The following is a 26,813-nucleotide window of genomic DNA, read 5'->3' as shown; positions in this document are numbered from 1 at the left end:
TTAATAAAACAACAACAACAACAAACGTTTAAGAGAAGTTCTGAAAACGTTTTGAGTTTGCTGATTATTTGTTCCAAATTCGTGTCACTGCCGGCAACCAGAGATAGTGTAGCGGTAGTGTTGCTGCCAAGAAAGCAGTAGATGACATGTCCGATTCGCGGTTCCCCCCCCCCCCGGGCCCCCGACATGTGTATTAAATTGTAGACCATCAGTTGCAATCTTACACATTGTTATGTGTTCAGGCGGAGGTAAGTGAGAGAAAAGCAATTTCCCGTATTTTCAGCCTTCTGCTTATAGTAATCTCTCGTTTTCATTAGATATCATTATAACTTGACATTTGTGGACGGGACACCCTAAAAACATTTCAAACATCTACCGTAACAGACTTGTCCAAACTGTTTTTGCTCTCTCCCAGAATGAGTACAATTCACATGTATGCCGAAATGACTCGTGTATTAATTAGTACTATACAGCATTTGTTTTGGTTACATGTCTTTGACGTGTGTGAGGGATTTTCCGAATACATTTAAGAGCGGCTAAATTCCTTTTGGCGCCATTGGATCAGGAACGGCGTTCAATCGCACGGACTTATCCCCCCCCCCCCTTTTTTTTCTTTTTGGCAAATAGCCAAGAACGTGTCGTAGCAGGCATCGATGTACTAGGAATACCTTGAATGAATTACAGTGCGAAATATTATTGTGGTGGTGCCTTATAATCAAAAGTGCCGTTGATTTACACGTCAGTTAAACTGTTATCCCTGTACACTAGAAATTCTGAAACGATAACATTCCTTCATCAGAGCAATATAATGAAGAGCCCCTTTTTTACTCTCTTTAAACAATGGGAATTCTAACAGTAGGTTGGAAAGCTATAACATAGCAACCTGGCAATAATATGTCCTAAAACTACAAACGATTGCATAGTCGACGTGGTGGGGATTCCCATGAATCGTACGGAGAGCGACTACGCAGACGTCAGAAACATTCGTGCACACAAAGCTCTGTGTGCACGCTTACACTTGCTCATTTGTCTTTTGCTTCCAAAGCTGAGCGGTGTTCACAGAGCTGTGTTTCAGTGCGGGAAAAAAAAAATGGCGGAAGGGCGTAACCAAGTCGTGTATGGATGGAGGGCCGTAGGTCTAGTTTTCATTGTCTTCGCTTCATACTGTGAGTACAATTAGCATTCACCGTCTATTTGGTTCCTATAGGACTTTTAAAGGAAACAAGAATAGTTTTAATGCGTTTAGGGATGTATGCCACTTTTATTCAATTGACATTGGTGGGTTTTAAGGCTACATTGTGAAATCGGCCCCAACGCAGTGCGCGTGCACCCGTATCTAGCAAGCAAGGATATGTAAGGGTTAGGGTTTAGGGTTAGGTTAGGGTTGTATTCATGATTAAATTGGCCGTTAAATATTAGTCGGTGCACATTAGGGAGTCCTTCCGAGAATACAAAGTTGAAGGCCAAAGAAAAAACGAGAGAAAGGGAGGACGAAAGATATGCTGTGGAAATCGGCCCCACCGCTGTATCAATTTCGTTTGAACACCGTTTGGTGGGGCCGCATTCACAAGTATTATACTGTGGAAGAAAGCTTCACCGCCATGCTTATGTACCGTATTCAACCTGTATCAGCATCATTAGGACGTTTCTTTGTTTGGTTGTCCCTGTTCTTTTTCTTCATGCAAATACACGATCTTGCAGGCATCAATACACTAGTTGATATTTCCTCAACGAGTCTTGGTGTCAAACATTGGTTGCAGCTTTATTACAAAGAGCACCCTGAATAGTCAACACATTTGTTATCATTGCGTAAAGTTCGGAAACAACAACATTCATCTTGGTAAGGATAATAATCAAGAGGGGCCCAATTACATATCTTCAAACAATGATAATTTTCACAACAAGTTGAAGAGTTATAACATGGCATCAGAGCAGTATTATGCATGTCGTAAATTCTCTGACAATATTTCGTAACAGACGTCGATAAGTTGGGAATTCCCACGAGTCGTACCGGGCGCGTCTGCGCAGAAGTCAGGATATTGTCATACAAAATTCCTTGTGCACGCCTACATCTGCGCACTTTTCTATTACCTTCATGACCGAGCGGTGTTGTTTAACAGAGCTGTGATTCAGTTTGCAAAATGGCAGCGGGACGTAATCATTTCGTGTACGGATGGAAGGCCGTAGGCATACTTTTCGTATTCTTCGCTTCGTACTGTGAGTAAAAATACCCATCAAAGTTTATTTTAGTCCTAGAGTCCTAAATGGAAACAATACTAGTTTGAAATACACTGACGGACGGTTTTGCATCAAATTCTTCTTTCGTTAGCCTTGATGATACTACCAACCTTATACTAGACGACGCTGTGAGTCCGTCGCGTGGAAATATTTAGAGAATATCCATAACCGATGGAAACGAAAGCTGTTGCGTTGGTGCAAACATAATGAAAATATAGGTGTGATGAGGGGATGTTGAGGAAACCCCTTTGTGCATGTGTGTGTGTGTGTGTGTGTGTGTGTACGTTTGCTTTTGTGCATGCCTTGATTATTGAATATCAAGCAAATTTAGGGCAAGATTAAATTGAACTATTGTTATTAGTTACTATTGTTATTAGGCGCTAGTGTACTTTACTAGCGCCTTGTTATTATTACTAGTAGTAGTGATAATCGTATTAGTATTATCATTATTATTTCTAATTCAATGTTCTTTGCTTCCTACCTACTGCATTTTTTTTTAAGTCTCTGGAAGTATCAGGCATTGGTTGTATGAAGCCTATTTTGCCTCAGCTAGTCGAAAACCTTGAATATGTCAGGAATAAAAAAGTAATAATATTATGTCTTTCTGTTCTAATAAACTGCATTTCACAAGGCAATTTGAAGCGCTTGTATGGCAGGTAATCATAGCCAGCTTTGAGAAGTCTGGAAACATCAATCATTACCGTGCAACGTAATCCATGCAAGTTAGTCAAACACATTTGCCACCATTTTAGACTAAATTCCATGAATTCGGCATTCGTTGTTCTAATTGATTGATGCTTGTTATTAAGGAAGATGATTATTTGAACGCTCGCCTTTTTGAACACACACACACACACACACACACAATTTGTGTATTCAGGGTGTAATGTCTGTTAGTTGTAGTTGAAAGTATTCCAGGTCGCTAATAAGTTGGTGTGTACTGAACAATGGGTATTTCGATTGATGTAATGCTGGGGGTGAGAAGAGTGGTAGGATGGGTATCTGCAAATGTATGTAGGTTGAAGGAAGCAGAGCAACGCAACTCCATCTCGTCCCTTTGTATTCTCACTATCAAAGGGTGCGTTTATCAACTCCTTTTCTCGGCAGAAACAGGTTATCCAAACAGCTTTCAAGGAATTTTCACGAGTTGATAAACGCAAAGCTGTTTTGAAAGCCCTTTAGGAAAGCCTTTTACGAAAGCCTTTTACGAAGGGGTGCGTTTATCAACTCTCCTTTCTCGGCAGAAACAGGTTATCCAAACAGCTTTCAAAGAATCTTCACGAGTTAATAAACGCAAAGCTGTTTTGAAAGCCCTTTAGGAAAGCCTTTTCGAAAGCCCGAAATTTGTGACGATCCAAACAGGTTTCCTAAACAGGTTATCAGAAACCTGTTTGTAAAAGCCTTTCGAAGTTGATAAACGCAAAGCTGTTTTGAAAGCCCTTTAGGTCGCCCTACTGCGGTTACGCAACCATGCGTTTCCAGTTTCTGAAAAGACGCGCGCCACGTAAAGTGCACACGAGTACGTGTACACAGGTGTACACATACAGCTGTGTGTAATGCACGCATATGCTTGGAACAAGGAGGTGTTTCTCTCACCAACAAGGTTTGAGAAATAAAGTAACAACAGTCTTTAATCCCATGTCTCATGCCGCCACTCAGAAATATTTGAAGTATGTGCTAAACTGGAGCTGCCTCACAGATAGGAAGACAATTGATTCATGTGGCATTGTATCATGACTCGTCACTCTCAAAGGAAGATATGTCTTTATGATGGTAATTGCTTATCGCCGTCCCGTCTTAGAAAACAAGCGGCACATTAATAGTACAGGCAGTCAGGGCTTTGGAAAGGGCTCTCGAAAGGGCTATGGAAAGGGCTATCGAAAGGGCTATCGAAAGTTGATAAACGCAGCCGACGAAAACAAGCGGCACATTAATAGTACTTGGAGTGGACAGGGCTATCGAAAGGGCTATGGAAAGGGCTTTCGAAAGGGCTATGGAAAGGGCGATCGAAAGGGCTATCGAAAGGGCTTTCGAAAGTCGTTTAAACAGGGGAGAGTTGATAAACGCAGCCAAAGACACACCGGAACTTAAAATTCGCAAGCGTGACACAACATAATACCATAAGATCCACACAAAAACCACGCAGCAACCTTCCGCAATGAATAATGAATCAGTTCATAGTTGTACTCTAGATGTGAGAAGGAATAACATTATTTGTACTAAAAAGGTGTGTTTCCCCAAGTAAGCATTGGTTATATAATACTCATTTAGCAATGACAAATAGTGCTTTTGCGAGCTCATCGACCTTGCAGCAACGAAATGTTTATTTAAGCTTAGGACTGGGGAGATAGAGAGAAAAAAAAAGAAAAGAGAAAAGAAACTAAGCCATTACATGAAAATCAATGATGTGGAAGCTTACAATTGTGTTAATTGGAAGGTCATTCGAATAACCTCATATACGCAGTAATTGTTGTGTTTTGTTTGTTTGTTTGCTTACGAACTTGTAGAATCTGGCAAACTAATGTTTTACGTCACTTTTATCACTGGTGAAATACATCTAATGAAATTAAGAAATAAAAAAAAGATACAAAAAAGGAAGAAGGACATTCGTACAAAAGTCTACATGAACCATTTAGGAGCTTTCGATCCCCCCGCTCCATTTGACACTTAACCCGGAAGATGAACAGTCAATTTGCTCCATAATGTCAACCCCTGAGCTTCTATTCAGTTCTGAGAACTTGGTGCCCAGAAAGAAGTAAAATAGTCCTTCATATAGGCCTCCAACATGGCGTGACGGCCGAGAACTCTTCTTTCATAGAGCCATATCATCATGAAGGAAGTTTTGCAATAAAGTGGGACGTTATTTTACCATGACTTTTCATAATCGAGTTTTCTGGCAAGCTATGACATAATAAAAATGTGGAAACACACCGTCCTTAATATCAACACGCCGACAATGATTGAAAACATGCGAATATTACCAGATACAAGTAAGTCTTGTATGTTGATGCAGACAGAGAGAGAGTTGATGCAGGCAAAGAGAGAGAGAGAGAGAGAGATAAAAAAGAACATAGCAAATAGAGGTATATGAAGCACTCAGACACACAAATACAAAAACATAGAATATCACTTCTGCTGACTTGAGTTTGAGGCAACAGATAAAGGCAAAATACAACTTAGGTGGATATTTTTAGAATAAAATTTCAAAGAAGAATATCAATACATTCAAATCGGGTATCCATGTCACAGACAAACATTTGCGTGACAAGAACGTGCACACAAATGAACACACACACACACACATACCCCTTTACTATCGTTCGCACCTCTCATGCCTTGTATGATAAGAACATAACTGTGTATTGAAATCCATGTTCCCTGCATTAACTTTGTCCATATTTTGTGTATAAAGTATGAATAATACACGTATTTTGTCAATAAATCAATCTAAATCAAATCAGATAAAACAACGTGAATCCCGTAATAGAGGGAGAGGGACAGACAAGGGGTAAACTGACATTCTGCTGAGCAATGAGTCTCATAACTCTTATAAAGTCTTACCCAGCCCCATTTACCCGTGCATACATAATTATACTTTGTACTTCGGGGGATTTAAATCCACATGACCGGATTGTCTTTACATTTGATGTTGAAGACTCCAGTTACGGCAAATCCAACCTTAAAGGTAGGGAATCCCATTTGCATGCCTTAAATGAAGAGTTGTATAAATACAGTGATGTTGAAGAGATTATCATTTTAGAAACTCCCATAAAGTATTGAAAGTGGAAGGTAACATTTAGTACATTTTTATTGACTGTTAGATTTTTCGGGGCTCACCGTAAATTCCAGTACATTACTAGGCTACCTTTGCTGACCCATGCACTGCATGTGTGTCCATCATGTATATTTTGTGAAGAAAGTTCATCAAAACTTACAAACATTTCTATATACATTCTTGCCACACACTCTATATGATATTACATCAGCTCTAATACTTTTAGATTTGTGTTTATAGATAAAAAATACAGAAGACTGCAACAAAAAGGCTTAAGTGTGGCTGACACACAGAACTACTGAGTAGTTGAGTTTTGTGCATTATTCAAATTGTAGATAACTGTTGACTTCCAAATTTCTCGGCAGTGGCCGAAACAAGTCCCCTGAGGTTCATATTTAATGTTTTGCTGCATTTTGGGAGGTCTGTAAAAGGTATCTCATACCTTTAATAGAAACTTCAATAGAAACTGATTTTAGTTTCAATTGAAACTAAAAGCAAAAGAAAACATATTCAAGTTTTGAAAACCCAAGGTTATCCATAAAGTAATCAGACGCAATTGAACAACTATGCGTCTGATTGTGCGTTTGTTGTATTTCTTCTACTTCTTATTATTCTCCGTCTTCTTCCTGTGACTAACACATTTACGATTCCAGCTCACCTTCCACGGCGTGATTTTGTGGGCACCGTTAGCGCAGCCGATCGAGTATGTAGCTATACGTGTGCACGGCTTGTTTGCGCATGCGGTGCGTACATTTCCGTTATGCAGCGTAATCAGCTTCCTTGATTTACAGTTTTGTTCCATTTTTTTAAATATTTTTTTTAGCCATGTTTTGTTCTTTATCTAATGAAATGAAGTGAAGCATGTTCCTTTCGAGGAAAACAAAAGTTGGGAAGAGCGAAGATGTTTAGTTTTCATTGGCTGAGGACCATCGCTGTCGGGGAATATTTTGTGCACGCTATTCCGGGGATGATGCCAGTTCAGACCAAGAATTTTACGGAGCACCAGCAGCAGCGGGCGAGGGCGAGAATTACGTTGGAAGGAGTCGAAAGTTTGATGTCAAAGACAAAAGGTTTGTTTCCCTTTATTTCGTATTATTACTTTATCAACTTAGTCTATGCTAGTATTTAGAATAATACTTGATTATGTATACCAACCCTCTCGTTTTATTCTAATGATTTTGCTGTGCACGTATTTTCTAGATTAGAGTAAGATAAAGACATGACCATTATTTTACGAACAGAAAATCCCTACAATCCTATGTATCGCTATCATCACACGACAGAATTAGTAATTTGTCACCTTCTTCAACATTGACTGTATAGGTCCAGTTATTATAGGTCTACTGTAATATAAAATGAAATAAGCTGCGGAATACAAATTGGAATATCAACTACTATGCCTTCTCCTGGAGTCTGCATTCTGCAGACTTGTCTCAGTTTGTTTTCCCTTGTAATTCAAGGTAGTAACTCTTCATAACGCTAATGCCCGAATTACCTGCTTCAGGCGAATTATCTGTGGAGTATATTTAGTCAAATATCAACGTGTTAAGTGATCAGCGTTTTACAAGGTTTGATTTTAGTGTACCACCGTTTTTGTTTCTTCTATTGTTATATTTACCTTTTTGTCAACCTTGCAACGTGGACATTGTTATTCCTGGTTATTCAACGTAACTGTATACGCATTGTATTAAAGCAACAACTTTATGATTATTGAATTATGTATTTCGTCCAAGATAGTAAAACAATTATTTGTGTAATGAATGTTTTGTATTTTGATTGAGTAAATGACGCATTGTATAAAACAAGGACAAACAAACAAACACCCAAAACAACATGGGGGGGGGGGAGTTCACTCACCGTTATACAATGCAGTCAACAACCATGGTATTAATTAAAAGACATTAAACATTGTTCGTTTCAGTGATGAAAAAGAAAGAAAGAAAGAAAGACAGAAAGAAAGAAAGAAAGAAAGAAAGAAAGAAAAGAAAGAAAGAAATGGCAATTGCCAACCTGATCGGATTCCAGTCGAGCATCGCCAAACGTTTTTCCGAGCAGCCACTCATGCTTACCCCTCTCGTCGGCCTCACGTCTCCCGGTCTGCTGGGGGATCACGCTAGTGCTAATAAGGCAAGGCTGCGGCAATAAAGCCTATTTCTGCAGCTTGCAAACTTTCTTCCTCGTTCCCTAAATCTTTTTAATGTCCGTCATCAATGTCGCTGTCACTACGACTGTCGTCAAAATCATTCTCGTCTTCGTCTTCGGGGACTTCAAAACGTATGTCGCGGAAATGTTTGTTCGTTTTGCATCAATTACAATATTAGCTTTAAAAACTTAATTTACTGTGACTTATCAATTTGCGCCATCTCACACTCGTGCAACTACATACCTCGACGCGCGCTGACTTGATGCCCACATAATGAAGTCATGCATATTATAGTTAAATTTCAGACGAATTGTCAAGGCCGTGAAAGGGGAAAACATGCGTGTTCTGCAACAATTTTGATAATGGATTTTCTTGCAAAAGGGTCCAGATCAACTTCAAAGTTGTTTGATTTCCCTCCATTGTTATTCTATTTCCATTCAAGAAGTTCTTCTATTATGTTTAGGGGCTATCGCGATAGGTAGGAAGAGTGACAAATACAACAAGTCTGCAGATGACTTGAATTTGATAACAATGGAGTTTATTTTTTGGATTTATGCATTATTTCATATCAATTTTAAACAGACCTCATGGAACTTTTAAGAGTTTGTCTACAGCCAGTTTGCTATCAACTGATGAATGGGAAAATGGATTTAGACCATTTCGCAATCAAGCCCTTTAAATATATATATATATATATATATATATATATAATATATAATATATATATATTATATACATATATATTATGTGACCCTGCACCACAAAACTAACAAAAAGTCGCCAGACATGGATTTTCAGTTAAGTTCAGATACTGAAAGAGCAGTCTCTAAGCTTTAAAATGATGTATAACTCAATTCAAATGGACTCCCCTAACTTACCTAAATACTGGAAAGAAAGCACACACTCTGGAAAAGTGTGAACTGAGAAAAGAGGCTCTGAAGTACACAGTCCCTTCAAGCGCTTAATCTTTGCCAAGCCGTGCTGGCTGCGCCAAGAAAGGGACAAAACACAGGAGCAATAACAAAGATGGGATTATCAGATTAAGCTCAAATTAAGCATGTTCTATTAACATTCTGTTCATGATTAACGCTAACTTTCAAAGCAGTAGCGTCATCCTTTCAAAAGTTTTTAGACTTGAACGTGAAGAGTGTGCAAAGGATTTCAAGGCATGAACAGTAGCCTCTAAGTCATACCTGATCATTCTACTCTTCCCCCCAAAAAAGGGTTGTAGAAAAACTGCTAAACACACACTTTCCTATTTATCTTAACATATCAAACTGTAGAATAGTGTAGAAGAATGATAGCTCTTTCAGAAAACGATACCTCCAGATTGACTTGAATGAACCATTTCACCTTTTTTTGAGTCCTCATGTAAAATCAAGGGTTGCGACTTGTTGTTTGCTTTGTGGTTCACGGTCACATATATATGAAGAGTTTGTTCGCAAAAACCGATAAGTCAATATTTGCCAAACGGAGATAATTGTGATTAAAGGTCAAGAAAAATAAAGAGAATAATAAGAAAATTTTTGCTCCTTTTGACCATAACTTAAAAAAAAAAATGTGACCCGCGACAACGGTTTCAGGCAAAAGTAGCAAAAGCACATTCCCTCCTAGGCGGGGTACAAACATTTTGACCATTATTTTTGTCGATTTGGGGTTTTTGCAGAATTTGAATCTTTGATATGTTTTCTACATATACACTAAATTTCACAGCATAACGCCAAGTTTTTCCTACCGAAAATGGAATTTTAAACACTCTATGTTGGAGCGCACTCGTCAGTTTCGATCTTCTTTCGAACGCCGCGCCACTATGCCCAGTGTTGCTACGGCGCGGCATCTCGCGTGCGATTGGATAGTGCGTCGCACACATTTACATGGTTCGGCTTTCAGAGATACGCCTTGCAGCGTGTCGGAAATGTTTTGTCCACGGTAATTACGCATGCATGCTCCATTGTTGTTGCTACAATAGACACCAGCAACACTAGGCAGCACTAACTTAATGTGAAAATGGATACGATAGGGAACATGATTTAAGCGTACCAGAGAGGCAAATTGCCACACAAATCGTGCAACGTACGATCGGAAACTGACTTGTTGATATTGTGCGTGTAGTAAATATGACAGCTGGTTGACTCCAAAAGACAGCAGAAGAGAGAAAAGGAGTGGTCATAAATTACCAGTATTCAAATAATACACTGTCGTAAACGTCAAAATTGCACCAAACTAAGTAAAGTCGTGTTTGTTCGTTTGCTTGCTTGCTTGTTTACCGCACAACGCAACACATGTACAGCTTAAAAAAAAAAAAAAAAGAAACTACAGAAAGCATGACCCTTTTCATCCTTCTACCTTCGGAAAGGGTCCCCATGATGAAATTTACAAGACAAATCAAGCACTATAAAAACGTGATTTGTAAAGATGTGGAAAAGAATGTGCTACCCGCTCCCGTAACGTATACACACAGGCATAGCGTGTGGATGCCATTGAGTAACGTGCACCATGCACACGTAACCAGCAGCTTGTAGTTATCGTGTCGTATTTATACAGGGGCGTCACCAGCTTTTTTTCAAGGGGGTTGCGTTTTGACACTAAATGTTTACGAGATATTTTGGACAGACATTTGGAATATAGGAAGCTCTCAATCCCTAGACTTTTACTGTTTTTTTTTTTTTTTTTTTTTTTAGGGAAACCAAGCGGGGAAAGGGCACCGGCGCGCCGGTAGCTAGGATTTCATCTTGGGGGGGGGGGGGGGGTAGTATGCGAAGGAGCGAGCAAGGGCGGGGGGAGGGTTGCCGGAGAGGGTTGTACCCCTTATAAATGGATTATGGAATGACGGTGTGAAACGATCCAGGAAATGGCATCACGACTACATGCGAGCGAGCGGAGCGAGCGAGCTTGAAAATTTTGACATTTTACAGTCCCAAAACTGCCGTTTGTAGCCATATTTTTTGCTTTGTAAATTAAGGGGGGCGCACCGGGTGCAACTGCTGACAATTACTGGCAGCAACATCAGGTGAATGGCAAAATAATTAAATGCGAGCGAGCAAAGAGAGCGAGCTTGGAAATTTTGACATTTTTTTTTTTTTTTTTACAGTCCAAAAACTGCCATTTGGAGCCATATTTTTTCGCTTTGGAAATAAAGGAGGGGTGGGGGCGCAACGGGCGCAACTGCCGGTAATTACTGCCAGCAACATCAGGAGAATTGCATGACATTTAAATGCGAGCGAACGAGCGAGCGAGCGAGCTTGAAAATGTTGACATTTTACAGTCCAAAAACTGCCGTTTGTAGCCATATTTTCTTTTTCTTTTTTTTTTTTTTTTTTTTGCTTTTGGAAATTAAGGGGGGTGGGGGTCGCACCGGGCGCAACTGCTGGCAATTACTGGCAGCAACATCAGGGGAATGGCATAACAAATAAATGCAAGCGAGCGAAGAGAGCGAGCTTGGAAATTTTGACATTTTACAGTCCAAAAAATGCCATTTGGAGCCATATTTTTTCACTTTAGAGATAAAGGAGGGGGTGGGGGCGCAACGTGCGCAACTGCCGGTAATTAGTGGCAGCAGCATGGGGAGAATTGCATAACAATTAAATGCGAGCGAGTGAGCGAGCGAGCTTGAAAATTTTGACATTTTACAGTCCCAAAACAGCCTTTTGTAGCCGTATTTTTTTTTTTTTTTTGATTTTGGAACTTAAGGGGGGGGGGGGCGCACCGGGCTCATATTACTGCTGACAATTGCTGGCAGCAACATCAGGTGAATGGCATAACAATTAAATGCGAGCGAGCGAAGAGAGCGAGCTTGAAAATGTTGACATTCAGACCACAGTCCCAAAACTGCCATTTGGAGCCATATTTTTTCGCTTTGGAAATAAAGGAGGTGGGGGGGGGGGGGGGGCGCACAGGGCGCAACTGCCGGCAATTACTGGCAGCAACATCAGGAGAATTGCGTATAACAATAAAATGCGAGCGAGCGAGCGAGCGAGCTTGAAAATTTTGACATTTTACAGTAAAAAAAAAAAACAACAACAACAAAAACAACAAACAAACTGCCGTTTGTAGCTATATTTCTTCGCTTTAGAATTTAAGGGGGCGCATCGGGCGCAACTGCTGGCAAATACTGGCAGCAATATCAGGAGAGGATTACATTCGAGCGAGCGGAACGAGCGAGCTTGAAAATATTACATTTTACAGTCCAAAAACTGCCGTTCTTTTCTTAGCCATATTTTTTTGCTTTGGAAATTAAGGGGGAGGGGCACCGGGCGGAACTGCTGGCAATTACTGGCAGCAACATCAGGTGAATTGCATAACGATTAAATGCGAGAGAGCGAAGAGAGCGAGCTTGAAATTTTTACATTTTACAGTCCCAAACCTGCCGTTCTTAGCCATATTTTTTCGCTTTGGATGTTAAGGGGGGGGGGGGCGCACCGGGCGCACCTGCAGGCAATTACTGGCAGCAACATCAGAAGAATGGCATAAAGATTAAATGCGAACGAACGGAGCGAGCGATCTTGAAAATTTTGACATTTTACAGTCTCCAAATTGCCGTTTGTAGCTATATTTTTTTGCTTTGGAAATTAAGGGGGGGGGGCGCACCAGGCGCAACTGCCGGCAATTACTGGCAGCAACTTCAGGAAAATGGCATTACGACTATAATGCGAGCGAGAAGAACGAGCGAGCTTGAAAATTTTAACATTTTACTGTCCAAAAACTGCCGTTTGAAGCTACACTGTATATTATTTTTTTTTTTTCGCATTGGAAATTAAAGGGGGGGGGGGGGACGCCCGGTGCGCCCGGTGCGCCCCTCTCCCTGGATCCGCCACTGGTAGTCAAGGGTGTGGGTTTATATTCATGACTGGAGGAGGTATGACCAGCGAGGTGGCGTCGAAGTGACCAAACGGGGAAAGGATGTCCAAAATCTGCACTTTAGAGCATCCCCTAAACTTTGTGCGTGTTTGTTTGTGTGTGTGTCTTATATGTACAAGGAAAATTAGCCCAGGTCAAGTCTTTTTATTGGCAATGCAAGACATTTTTACATAGTATGTAAAGCAACACTGCAAAATCAATGATCTAGCTTTGATTATAACGAAGAGTAAGGTACAAAGGTATACATTCTACATCACATTGCGCAACATTGTAGCGACTCTTCGTTCGGATGTACTGAGTACACTGCACACATCCTGCTTACATGCAGAATGCCAACCAGAAATCACGCTGAATCACAATCTTTTGTCGGGTCCGTGCTTTTGAACAATGTTTCGCACTATATACCTATCTAATTATGGTCAAAAGAAATCATAGAAAAATATCTTATTTGTTGATGACCCTTTCATTCAAAAGCAGTTTACTAACACTTGAATTACTATTTCGGTAAGTCTTTTTTTTGCCAGCGGATTGGAAGGGGGCGCACCCCCCCCCCTCCGTAGTTACGCCACTGCTTTTGGGTGAACTAATTGGACAGATTTCTTGAATTCTAACAAAAAAGCAAGAAAATCTTTTCATCGCGGGAATTATGATTATGTGGGATGGGGCAAACGTGTATAAGTGCTCCGTATCGTACGGATGTACAGTACGGTCGATAAATAGTAAACACTGTAGAATACTAATAAATATGTGCAAAATCAGTGCTGCCAGAACCAGGGGTGCGAATTATTATTATTTTGTGTGTGTGTGTATGTGTGTGTGTGTATGTGTGTGTGTGTGTGTGTGTGTGTCCCTGGTGCAAAATATAAACACAAATTAGAAAAGAGAAATTATTTAGCGTCCGGCGTTGAGGTCGCTCGCAGACTGATTTTTTTTTTTTGTTTTTTTTTTTGTTTTTTAAGGATCTGAAGGGGGGTGCGTTCGCACCCAACGCACCCCCCTGGTGACGCCCATGTTATATGTAGTGACCAATATATCATTTAAAAAGTATTATTTTGTACTTTATGACAGAGATCTTCAAAATCTTCAAAAATGGACTTATCGGCTTTTACGAACAAACTCTTCATATATATATATATATATATATATATATATATATATATATATATATATATATATATATATGTGTGTGTGCATTTCTTTGTGGTTCTAAGCTGAAATACTTAATGATCGAAAATTGGTCTTGTAAATAGCTGGTAGAAAGGGTGTCTCATTGTCAGATAACGCATTGGTAAAAAAAAAAACAACAATTGAAATCATAGATATCAAGAAAACGACTTGGGAGTTGTCTCATATATCTGCTCACTAACCATGTTAGGCCTAATGCCTCCCGTCTCTATCTCTCACTCTCCCTCGACACAACTGCACTCTTCTCCCCTTGGTCAACCTCCTACTGAGAAAAAGGGCTTGGAAAGGGACGCGCTTGGCTTCCGTTCAGATCTGTAAATGAACATCCCACTATATTTCCCTTCCTATATCTCCCTCCCCCCCCCCCCTTGGTCACGCTTTTGATGGACGAGGGCGACGTTTCATTTAACATACCAACATTGATATCATAGCAAGTCCATGCTGGAATGTCAGTTTCTAATGATGGAATGTTAACTTGCCAACATAGCAAAATTGCGTTTCATTAAACTCTAGAACTAGGACATCAACATGATATCGTAGAAAAAGTGACGTCCAGTGCGACTGATCATGGACGAGCTTGATTTCTTTCTTCTTTATATTTTTCTGTAAAGAGATGATCAGTGGCGCAAGGAATAGGCATGCGCACAGTCATCGCAGGCTAGGACACTGTGTAGTATGATTGTTATCTATGTCATCTGCTTTCAATGCACTGTAGCCTACATGAACTAGACTAGAACTTTTTTTTTGCATTGTACATTGGTTTTGATTTTTCGACAGGTAGTAATTTGACACAGTTCGCATGCATGCGCGGTATGCCGCGACATTGCAAATTCAAGTTTGCATTTCCGGGAAAGAATACTATGACATGCCAGCAGCGGGCTTTGGTCAAGCAAATTAAGAGGTATCCCTTACAGCAAGTTGTAAGATTATCAGGAATTTCAGAGTATGACGCTGAGCTGAGGTGCGATTGACAGGTTGGTCTCGTACATTACGTGTTTCTAATTGCCCTGACCTAGGTGGAAAACCGCCACTGACCGAGTTTGGATGAATACGAGACATGGAGAAAACTTATGGTTTCAAGAATATATGTGACCCTGCACCTCAAAACAAACAAAAAGTCGCCAGACATGAATTTTTAGTTTTATATGACCATATTCTAAAAGAGAAGACTTTAAGCTTTTAAATGATGTATAACTCAAATCAAGTGGACAAGGTTTTTCAGAAATGAAAAAGGGATTCTAAAGACACACCTAATCACACTATTCTACCAAAAATGTTCGAGATAAACTGCTAAAAAAACACACTTTCCTGCCCGTTTTATGATACTAAATTTTAGCATAATGTAAATGAAGACCCGCTCTTTCAGAAAATATGAAAAAGTCAAGTTCGGCTAGGTTGACCTATTTCACTTATTTTCAGGCCTCACGCAAAATCAGTGTGAGCGACTTTATGTTCGTTTGGAGGACTATGTGCACTGTCACATATAAGGATAGCTTCGGAACGGGGTGGATTGGCGGGCTACCTGGGAGAAGTGGGTCATAGTTTGGGGTAAAGTGAAACAAAAATTTGATAGGTTAGACAATTATTTATTCCATCATATACAATGTGTGTGTGTGTGTGGGGGGGGGGGTGAGCGCTTGTGTGTGTGAATATCAACACATTAAGAGTTTCACCGCAGAAAGCGATTTTATCTCTATTCCGTCCATCACATAAGTTACAGCGCCTGAAATGAAAAAGGCAATCTTTAATATTATTTCTCATAACAATGAATTAAGGCAAAAGGGGAAGAGTGATGTCCCAGTTTGTTGCAAAGTTGATATCATGTGCTTCTACTCTGATGTCAAATGCCTATTAGGGCATAAGACTTGAAAGTTGGTTAGTTCACTCCTTTTGAGATACGGGAGGTTACCCACCTCCCCTGCGTTCCAGTTCACGTCACTCTTTCCTAGCATCAACAGGAGTAGAACTAGCCCCATCATTTCTCAGACTTGCAGTTGAAAGGCTACACTGTTGTAAAGAAAAGCACCACTTACATACAATCTAAATGCTTGTAGCTACTCTACATTTAGACCTAAGAATATATGTATATACATTGTAACGACCAAAATCACACTGAGAATGATCGCGAAAAAACACCCCACAAAAACAACTAAAAAAAAAAAAAACAACAACAACAACAAACAAACAAAACAGCACATTGGCGTTTAGGCGGTTTGATTAACGGTAATATTGCCGGTATATAGTGACCTATAGAAACATTTTGATATCGGTAATGCAATTTCTTACATATAGTACAGTCAAATGTGAAATCACAATGTCCTTGTAAATCCCTTGAAATGTCCACAAATGATGTTCGATGCACAGATGAATGATCCTTGATGCACGAGTAAATGATACCTCCGACGTAAATCCAGAGGCGTAGGTTGCATTAATCAAGGGTATAGATTCAGGGTATAAATCCACAGCGACACAGAATGTAGAATCAAGACGACTGCCTCCAGTCCGGCATCCAACAAATAATATCCAGCTAGGAAGTGTGCATGGCACAACATTATCCATTGACATAAAAATATTGGGCTACAAGGACAGTGTATAAATTGCATCACTAAGCCTATAGGCACTTCCTAGATCATTTTAGACTGGGTGAGCTACAACGTATTTCCTTTCACATACATGTATTGTGGTTATACCAAAAAGAAAGTTCTCCACTAATCTGGTTAACTTGTATACATATAATGAAAGCAGACATGGATACAGTACACCATACATGTACACATCTACACTCTAAAAAAAATCCGAGTCAAAACTGACCCGGTACCTGGTCCGTTAGGGTCACACTCCGTTCTGGGTCAAAAATGACGTGGAATTTGGTCATGAAGACCCGGAATGGGGTTGCCCTGGCCCTGACCGAATCATGACTCTGAATGACCCCATTCAGAGAATACCATAGACGGTGTGTAGATCAATGACGTGAATCCGTGCTGAGGAGTGGGGGTTGATCGGCGATATAGTCACCATCACAGACAATACACGATGACAAGTCCATAACAGGACCGGCGCAGCCTTGGAGTGTGAGGGGAAGGGCTGCCCCCTCCCCCACACACTTTACAGGGATAGAATGTTTGCATCCTCCTGTTTTTTTTTTAATGTGTGTGTATGTGTGTTTGTTTGTTTTTTGCATGAATATATAAGGTGGGAGGGAAGTGGCAGCAAAAAAAAAAAAAAAAAAGACTTTTCTGTTGTTTGATTTTTTTTTTCTTTTTGCTTGACAGATGATTTTGACACCCCTCCACATTCAAAAACGTAGCGTCGCCCTGTATTATACGCAAATGAAATTGATGAAATGAAAATGATATGGATATCCATTTCTTTGTATGTAATAATAAAGTAGACATTTCCTCATAGGTATCGTAGGCCTATAATTTCGTGATGTAAGTCTATAAAAGTAATTATCTCCAGTGACATCATTCGGTTTTAATACGGGGGGGGGGGGGGGTGGGCAAAACAAGCTTACTAGACCCGTGGTTGTCACGGAAAGGGGGAGCGTATCGAAGGGGGTAGCCCCTTCCACCAAACGGAGCCTTTGTTTAAAAGTATATATACATTGTTTTTTTTTTTGTTGTTGTTTTTTTTTTTTGATTGACATAGAAAGAACTGATGTGCATTTTTATGGAATATTGGGAAGATATTCAATCCCCATCGTGTGCAGAGTCTAAATCGATGGTTGGGAACTGAGCGGGAAAAAAAATATTAGAATTGAAGTAATAGATGTGATGCACGCTAAAATCGAACATTTTGACATCTGTCACTCTAGATATGTACTATCGTCTACAGAAAAATGACCGAACTGGGAAAGGGTTGGGAGGGGGTATCCCCCTCCAATGCGAGAGAGATTTTGCATTTTCAGAATTGAAATTCAGCAATCTGTCATGATACCCACTTTTGATAAATATTTGGATAATTTTCTATCAAAAAAGCAAGAAAAATTTCTTCATTAAGGGAAATATTGGGGGGCAAAATGGCATGATTGTCCCCTCCCCCCCCCCCCCCACGTTCTTCAGGATCGACGTTTCTGCATGCGGGGCTCTTGCATTTGTTTGTTTGTTTGTTTGTTTGTTTTTTGAAACCAGGCGGGGAAAAGGGTTAAGTGAAAAAAAAAATATCCCCTCCCACCCAACGGAACTTTTGTTTTATTGTGTTTGTTTGTTTGTTTTTTAACCGAAAGGGACAAACCTGGAGAAATACAGATGGAAAACGTCAATAAATGTTGTACAGTCGAATCAGAAGAAATCATGCACAAAGTGCGTGAATTTAAAGCTACGTATTGCTCAAAGATTGTAGCTAAAATATAACATATCGAAAGAAAATACCACTGTGGTGTTGATATTGCTTATACATGTTGATAATATAACAAATAATTAATCTGGTAATTTACATGAGAAAATCATACACAGTATTGCAATCAATTGACGAAGCACAGTATTGCATAAAGATTGTACCAACATGAAACTAGTATGTAACATATTATGTGAAATGCATGCAATGAAGTACTACTGTGAGACTAAGAATGTCTAGACCCGTTGGTAATGGGACAAATCGATTCCAAAAATATAGAATGAGAGAAATGAACATATAAGCTCAATTAATGATAGCACAATAAACCAGTATAATCATATTGACAGGAAATGATACAATTCGAATTACATTGAATGACAAATAATAATAGACAAGACATTTTACATTTTTGATAGACACTTTACATTTGGAATATACCCGGTAGGCCTATTGCAACCAAATGAAAAAGAAAAAGAAAAACAAAGCAAAGTTATGTACGGAACCAATGGGAGTGCACGTATTCATCACTGAAGAAGGGGCATCTCAAATCCTTAATGTCTTCTTAAAAGAATATAGATTTGGAAACTTCAATGGACTTTCGAGATTATTCCAATATAACGACGTGGTATTTTATCGATTGATTTTGAGCAAAGGATGTTCTCATAGCATAGTAATGATTATGTTGTCGATGTGACGTGTTCTGTGACAAATTTTGACTCTCATACTGAGCAGCGTCAGAATTTATTTCGCCCTAGCGGCATTGCGACGTTGATCATGCAGCGGCAACTATTTATGAAATGCACTGTAGTGTCAAGTTTAAAATTTTACGCTACAGGGTGGTAGTTGACGCTGAAAAAAAAAAAAAAAAAAAAGACTTCACGCTGTCGCGCTACCTTTATGAAACCTGGACCAGGTGTTAACATTTTTCGTCATCGCTCTACATAATAATGGTGGGCATTATGATAATGTCATCAATGTAGTCATTATTTACCATCCGTAGAGCTAGGAGCATTGATTTACTTCTGTTTTTGCGATGGATATCCATTATTCATATTATCTATAAATCCGTACCGGCTTTATAAACCTCTTTGAAAGGTCTGTTTACTGTCAATAAATTGTTGGGAAATTATATGTGCATAATGCTGTGCCACAAGATCCATGCTCTTAGCCCACGCAACTTACGGGGTGCACTCTAATAATAATAAGAAGAAGACCAAAAAAAAATAATAAGTAGGAAAACAAACAAGTAACAAAAAAAGAATAAATCTAAAAGTTTTGTCATATTGTGATACCTGTTTACCTTTAAAGTACGACAACACTTTTGAACAAGCTTTTTTTGTGTGTGTGTGTTTTCCCTATCTTATCAGTGATGTTTCTTACCTCACTTCTTCTTGAAATTGATGTAACTTGAATGCAAATTAAGCATTTATTGAAGTTGTACGTATAGAACAAGAAGTCCGGTAATATAAATCGCAATACGGTTATTTGAAATTATAATAATGGGGGATTGTGTCTTTATTCCACGAATATTTGCCAATAACTAAGAAGGAGACTGTTTGACCTTTAAAACGTTTTCACATTGCAGGCTCTGTTGTGGAAGGATACAGTCACACATCATTCGTTGAATCGTTCGACACTCAATTCGTTAAAGCGGAGGAGGGAGAAACACTTTTGCTTCCGTGCTTGAACAAAACAAACGTAGATGTCGTCTACTGGCAAACATGGGCTGGATTTGCTGAGCTGGCACTACTCGACCTATCAACCACCCCACCAGCCCGTTATGGCCAAGGACTGGATGTCGGCTTGTTCAATATCACAGACGACTTTTCCTTGATCATTCATGACGTCAAATGGGAGGATGAGAATTTATATTTCTGTTTCATGTGGGACTATGAACGCGACATTCAATATCAGAACTCGACGGTGGTTCTTGTCAACAGAAAAGGTATCTTTTGTTCGATTTTTTTTTTCTTGTAGGGGGCTAATTCATTTTGCAGCAAGAAGAATGTTAGGATTTTGAGATACAAAATGTTTGATGTAACGTATGTGAGCGCACATCACAAAACCAACAGAACAAAACACACTGATTTTGTTTGAAGCCTGAAAAATGTTCGAAACGGATAAACCCAGACAAAGTTAAGTTTGGAAGCATATAACTAACAGAAAATCGCGTTTTTAGCAGTTTTTAATAAACGTTTTTTTTTTATTTTTTACTTCTTTAAGAATAGTGTGTCTTGATGTGTCTTAATGTCAATTTCACTTCCTCAAGTAAACAATCTTAAATATCTACTCAAATATCTTTAGAGAAGATGGTGCTACTCCTTTAAAATTTGACATTGATCATGCATAGACTAGGATAATAAGGTGAGCGTAATTTCAGGTTAATGAGATAATCCCTTCCTTGTTGTTGTTTTGGTGATGTACTCACCTTTTGTTTGTTTGTTTATTTGTTTTTTTTTTTGACCCATTCATTGCACAGCTAGCACGGCTTGGTAAAGATTAATGGCTACAATATACCTTGGACTTCAAATCCTCTATCTATTTAAATATCATTTTAAAGTTTAAGGACTACTCTTTAAGAATCTGCTCTGTTATAAATCCATGTATGGATAATTTCGTTTGGTCGGTGAAAGAAGGTCACATACTGAAAAAATAAATGAGTAAATCAATAATACAATTATATTTCTGACCCTCTACCGATGGACCCCCTCAAAAAACAAACAAACAAACAAACAAAACAAAACAAAAAACGGGACCCTCCGCAATAATAACTTTATAAATAATGAATCAATCCTAATACAATTTCTGGGTACGAAACTAAAACTCATTGACCACATCTTACAGAAAACCCCATTCGATTTGCTTCAGTGGTCAAAGAGAAACAAGACACTTTATAGCACATGTCAGTAATCTCTGCCCACCAAGTTCAGCCTATTGTGCTCACACACAAGCGCATCCAAGTGCTAGACTTGGAGCAACTCAACATTATTGGTCATTTGAGTTTGCTCAAGGTCACCTAGTGAGGGCAATGTTTAACAAAATATAAATGCATACATAAGGAAATCTAAATTTCTTCAAAATGCTTTTAAAGTAGTGCGCAATCGATTTCATTTTAGTCAAAAAAAAAAAAAAGTAGGTCAAACTTCATTGTATGCCATGGTTTCTCAAGGTCACTGCATGATGGGCGTTATTCATTAAAAATAAAATGCTATAATGCTAAACTAATTTCAGGGCCATTCACAACTATTATCAATACAAATTTTCCTAGCTTAACACATTACAGCCAATAAAATTCCGTTTCATCCAATGCTTATTGTGAAACATAAAAGAAACAAACAATTTTACATGAGACCCAGCATCACAAAACCAACAAACAATCGCCAGACATGGACTTTTTAGTTAACGGCAAACAAAAAATCCATGTCTGACAACTTTTTGTTGATTTTGTAATGCAGAGGCACAGATAGTTCGACGCTTTGCGTATTTTAGATATATGTATTGCACTGTCTTAGACTTCAAATTTCTCTCCCTCAAAGAAGACTACTTGATGACATGTTAATTTGCAAAATAACCGGCATCTGAATACTTACGTCAACGAAGGAAAATGTAATATTTGTTCAAGAATCTGGTAATCAAAAGAAAAAAAAAAATACAATCAACTTAACAACTACATGTAACGCTTCGTTATGTTGTCTTTGAGTGCATATAGAATCAAATGTTTGTAATTTTTGTGATAGAGAAGTAAACATTTCATTGTTACCCTATAAGACATTTGACCGCGAAACGGTAAATACATTCATGGAATAAAGAAACCTGCAGCTGGATATATTGGACCAGTCCTGTGACTCTTTGCCACCAAGTTGGTATGACAGATATCACGTGATATTATGTTTTTGTTTTTTTTTTCTGTTATATTCCTTCGCCAGGCCCTCCCATGATAACAGCAGATATTTCGTCTACTCTGTCTACTGAACCTATTCCAGATACGGATTGTCCAACTGATAGTAAGTTTACAAAGAAAAAGTGGGATTATCATCCTTCCTCATTTATATGTCTATAAGGAGACATTTTTTTTAATTTTATTATTAGTATTATTTTTTTTTTTTACACACGGAAACCGGGGACTGGACAATATCTAGACGCATGCATGACAGTACGCATCTCGGAAGAGGAGAGACATTTTGTGCTTGGACATTTCCACCTCTTTATTTTTTTTTTTCTTCGGATTCGAATATAAATTGTCAAATAATTTGTTTGGTAAATGAAAAAAAAAAAAAAAAAAAAAAAAAAAAAACATTATGTGAGCATGCAAGTCGCTTTGTCGTAATATGAGGCTTCAATTCTTACTGCCGTTTAATTTGGTCATTGCTTGTGAGCGCTATCAATTTCCATGGTGTTTCCGGGCACTTCCCTGGACAGCTACTCTCCGGACAACTACCTTCCCATGGCAATTACCGTCCAGGGCAATTACCCCCTAGAACAACTACACCCCGGACAACTTCATTTCTACACCCCGGACAACTTACCCCCAGGGTAATCAGCCCTTCCCCCACCAAGGACTGTTACTCTTCCCCTTTGGTAACTCCCCCGAGTAACTACCCCCTGGAGAATCATCCCCCCCCCCCATTAATACCACCAGGATAACTACCCCCAGGAAAACTTTCCCCAGATAACTACCCCCGGAAACTTCTTTCCGGATAACTACCCCCCCCCCCCTTAACTACCATCAACACAACCCCCTCCTCCTTCCATTATTATATTTTCCCCCACCCCCCCGCCATAACCATATCCGGAATACTGACCACTGAATAACTACCCTCACAAGACAATTACTCTGCGGGGATATCCCCCCCCCCACAAAAAACACCGTTTTAATTCTTCTATAGGTTTATTTTAGCACCACACCAGAAGACAAAGTTTATGTATGTTTGAAGGCACCTTTTTTCTGCACTATTATAATTTACTCTTTTTGCGTGTTATTTATTACCGCTATAACACATAAGAAGATAAACAGAAAAGAAGACATGATTTTACTGCAATTCATAATCACTTATCAAAGTGAGGGGCATTCGATATAAAGCCATACTATCTGATAGGATCAGATAGAAACTAGTATTTAGGTAGATTAGGGCAGTCCATTTTAAATGAGTTATACATCATTTTAAAGCTTAGAGTATTGTCTTTCAGAATCTGTCCTTAACTAGAAATCCGTGTCTGGCGACCCTTTGTTGGTTTTGAGCTGCGTTGTCTAATTATGACCCTGCACATCAAAACAAACAAAAAGTCGCCAGACATGAATTTTTAGGTAAGACCATATTCTGAAAAAGCAGACTTTAAGCTTTGTAATGATGTATAACTCAAATCGAATGGACTCTCCTAACCTATCGAAATATTGGAAAGAAAGCACAAACTCAGGAAAAGTGTGAACTGAGAAAAGGGGCTCTGAAGTACAGTGTCTATTCAAGCGCTTAATCTTTACCAAACCGTGCTGGCTGTGCGATGAAATGGACAAAAACAGGGAGTAAACCACCAGAGTAACATCAATGAAGGGATTATCAAATTAAACTGGAATTAAGCATGCCTCATTAACACATTCTGTCCATAAGTAATGCCAACCTTCAAAGCACAAGCACTATCCTTGCAAAAGTTATTAGAGTTGAGATGAAGAGTGTGGACAAGGTTTTTCAGAAATGAAAAAGGGATTCTAAAGACACACCTAATCACACTATTCTACCAAAACTGTTCGAGATAAACTGCTAAAAAAAATACACTTTCCTGCCCGTTTTGTTCAGAAAATATGAAAAAGTCAAGTTCCGCTAGGTTGACCCTTTTCACTTATTTTCAGTCTTCACGCAAAAACAGTATTTGCGACTTTTTTGTTCGTTTTGAGGTGCACGGTCACTATTATATATATGTGACCGTGCACCTCAAAACGAACATAAAATCGCACACACTGATTTTGCGTGAGGACTGAAAATAAGTGAAATGATTCAACCTAGCCGAACTTGACTTTTTCATATTTTTTGAAAGAGCGGGTCTTCTTTTACATTATGCTAAAATTTGGTATCATAAAATGGGCAGGAAAGTGTGTTTTTTAACAGTTTATCTCGAACATTTTTGGTAGAATAGTGTGATTAGGTGTGTCTTTAAAATCTTTTTTTCATTTCTGAAAAACCTTGTCCACACTCTTCACTTTCAACTCTAATAACTTTTGAAAGGATAGTGCTACTGCTTTGAAAGTTGGCATTAATTATGGACAGAATGTGCTAATGAGGCATGCTTTATTTTAGTTTAATCTGATAATCCCTTCATTGTTGTTACTCTGATGGTTTCCTTCCTGTTTTTTTTTCCCCATTCATCGCACAGCCAGCACGGTTTGGTAAAGATTAAGCGCTTGAATAGACACTGTACTTCAGAGCCTCTTTTCTCAGTTCACACTTTTCCTGAGTTTGTGCTTTCTTTCCAATATTTAGATAGGTTATGAGAGCCCATTTAATTTGAGTTATACATCATTTTAAAGCTTAAAGTCTGCTCTTTCAGGATATGGTCTTGAGTAAAAATTAATCTCTGGCGACTTTTTGTTTGTTTTGAGGTGCAGGGTCACGTATATGTGACCGCGCACCTCAAAACGAACATAATGTCGCACACACTGATTTTGCGTGAGGACTGAAAATAAGTGAAATGGGTCAACCTAGCCGAACTTGACTTTTTCATATTTTCTGAAAGAGCGGGTCTTCTTTTACATTATGCTAAAATTTGGTATCATAAAACGGGCAGGAAAGTGTGTTTTTTAACAGTTTATCTCGAACATTTTTGGTAGAATAGTGTGATTAGGTGTGTCTTTAGAATCCCTTTTTCATTTCTGAAAAACCTTGTCCACACTCTTCACTTTCAACTCTAATAACTTTTGAAAGGATAGTGCTACTGCTTTGAAAGTTGGCATTAATTATGGACAGAATGTGTTAATGAGGCATGCTTAATTTATTTTAATCTGATATTCCATTCATTGTTGTTACTCTGGTGGTTTCCTTCCTGCTTTTTTTTTCCCATTCATCGCACAGCCAGCACGGTTTTGTAAAGATTAAGCGCTTGAATAGACACTGTACTTCAGAGCCTCTTTTCTCAGTTCACACTTTTCCTGAGTTTGTGCTTTCTTTCCAATATTTAGATAGGTTAGGAGAGTCCATTTGATTTGAGTTATGCATCATTTTAAAGCTTAAAGTCTGCTCTTTCAGAATATGGTCCGAACTAAAAATTCATGTCTGGCGACTTTTTGTTTGTTTTGAGGTGCAGTGTCACATATATATATATATATATATATATATGTTCGCTTTTTGTTTTTGTTTGTGACTGTGTGAGTGTAGTTGAGAGTTTTTTTTGTTTTTTTTTTCTCTCTCTCTCTTTCTCTCTTTGTGATAACAAACCTTCGGAATAACGCCATTTTCTGTTATTAACAAATCCTAGTCCAGTGTCTGATTAATTTACATCTAGCTACAATTATTGTGAATTTCAGAAAAGTAACAATTACTGGTTACAGTTTCGTATATCAAGGGTTCGTCATTCCAAAAGTTAATTAAAATCAGAGAATAACATACTTTATATCGAATGCTAGAAAGTTGAAAAGACCACAAACAAACAAACGTGTGACGTATTATCAACGTCCCATAAGAGTCACAGGGGTATATCACTTTAACGTTCGAAATTCCCTCCATCTGAATTTGAATTTAACACAAGCTGACCTTGTCTGACGATTTTTAGTCGTTTTCTGATGCAAGACACATTGTTAGAATAAAACAGTTCTGTTACTGCACTGTTTCATTTTTTTAATGTGACAAACTCCCAGCCTACGTCTTCACGCTAATGAAAAACTCATTTCCATTTATAGATGTGTCTAAAACGGTTTTCGGGATATCCGTCGCAGCATTGGTTCTCTCTTGGGTGCTGATACCATATTCAATACATTGGAAGGAGCGGCGACGCAATACAAAAGGTGAGTTTCTTGATAACAGGCATGTATTATCTATGTTATGGAAACACAATACCCTATCTTTTTTAGCATATTTTCATTGAGTCATCAAACGTTAGATATGATTAATCAAATTATATATTATATATATATATATATATAAATGACCGTGCATCACAAAACGAACAAAAAGTCGCACACATAGATTTTGTGTGAGGACTGAATATAGGTAAAATGGGTCAACTAGATCTTGACTTGTTCATATTTTCTGAAAGAGCAAATCTTCTACATTATGCTAAAATTTGGGATCATAA

At 38.7% G+C, this 26,813-nt stretch overlaps 1 long non-coding RNA gene across 1 annotated transcript; it reads left to right on the top strand.

Annotated features, from left to right (window-relative positions):
• Window positions 1-20,396: 20,396 nt before the first annotated feature.
• On the top strand, window positions 20,397-26,472 carry LOC140229895 (uncharacterized). The gene is made up of 3 exons (XR_011901335.1): window positions 20,397-20,478; window positions 22,460-22,537; window positions 26,419-26,472. It is a non-coding gene; the product is annotated as an uncharacterized lncRNA (long non-coding RNA).
• The last annotated feature ends 341 nt before the right edge of the window (window positions 26,473-26,813 follow it).

This window comes from Diadema setosum, chromosome 6 (genome assembly GCF_964275005.1).
Source record: "Diadema setosum chromosome 6, eeDiaSeto1, whole genome shotgun sequence".
NCBI classification, from domain to species: Eukaryota; Metazoa; Echinodermata; class Echinoidea; order Diadematoida; family Diadematidae; genus Diadema; species Diadema setosum.
This window is presented reverse-complemented; position numbering and strand designations above follow the sequence as displayed.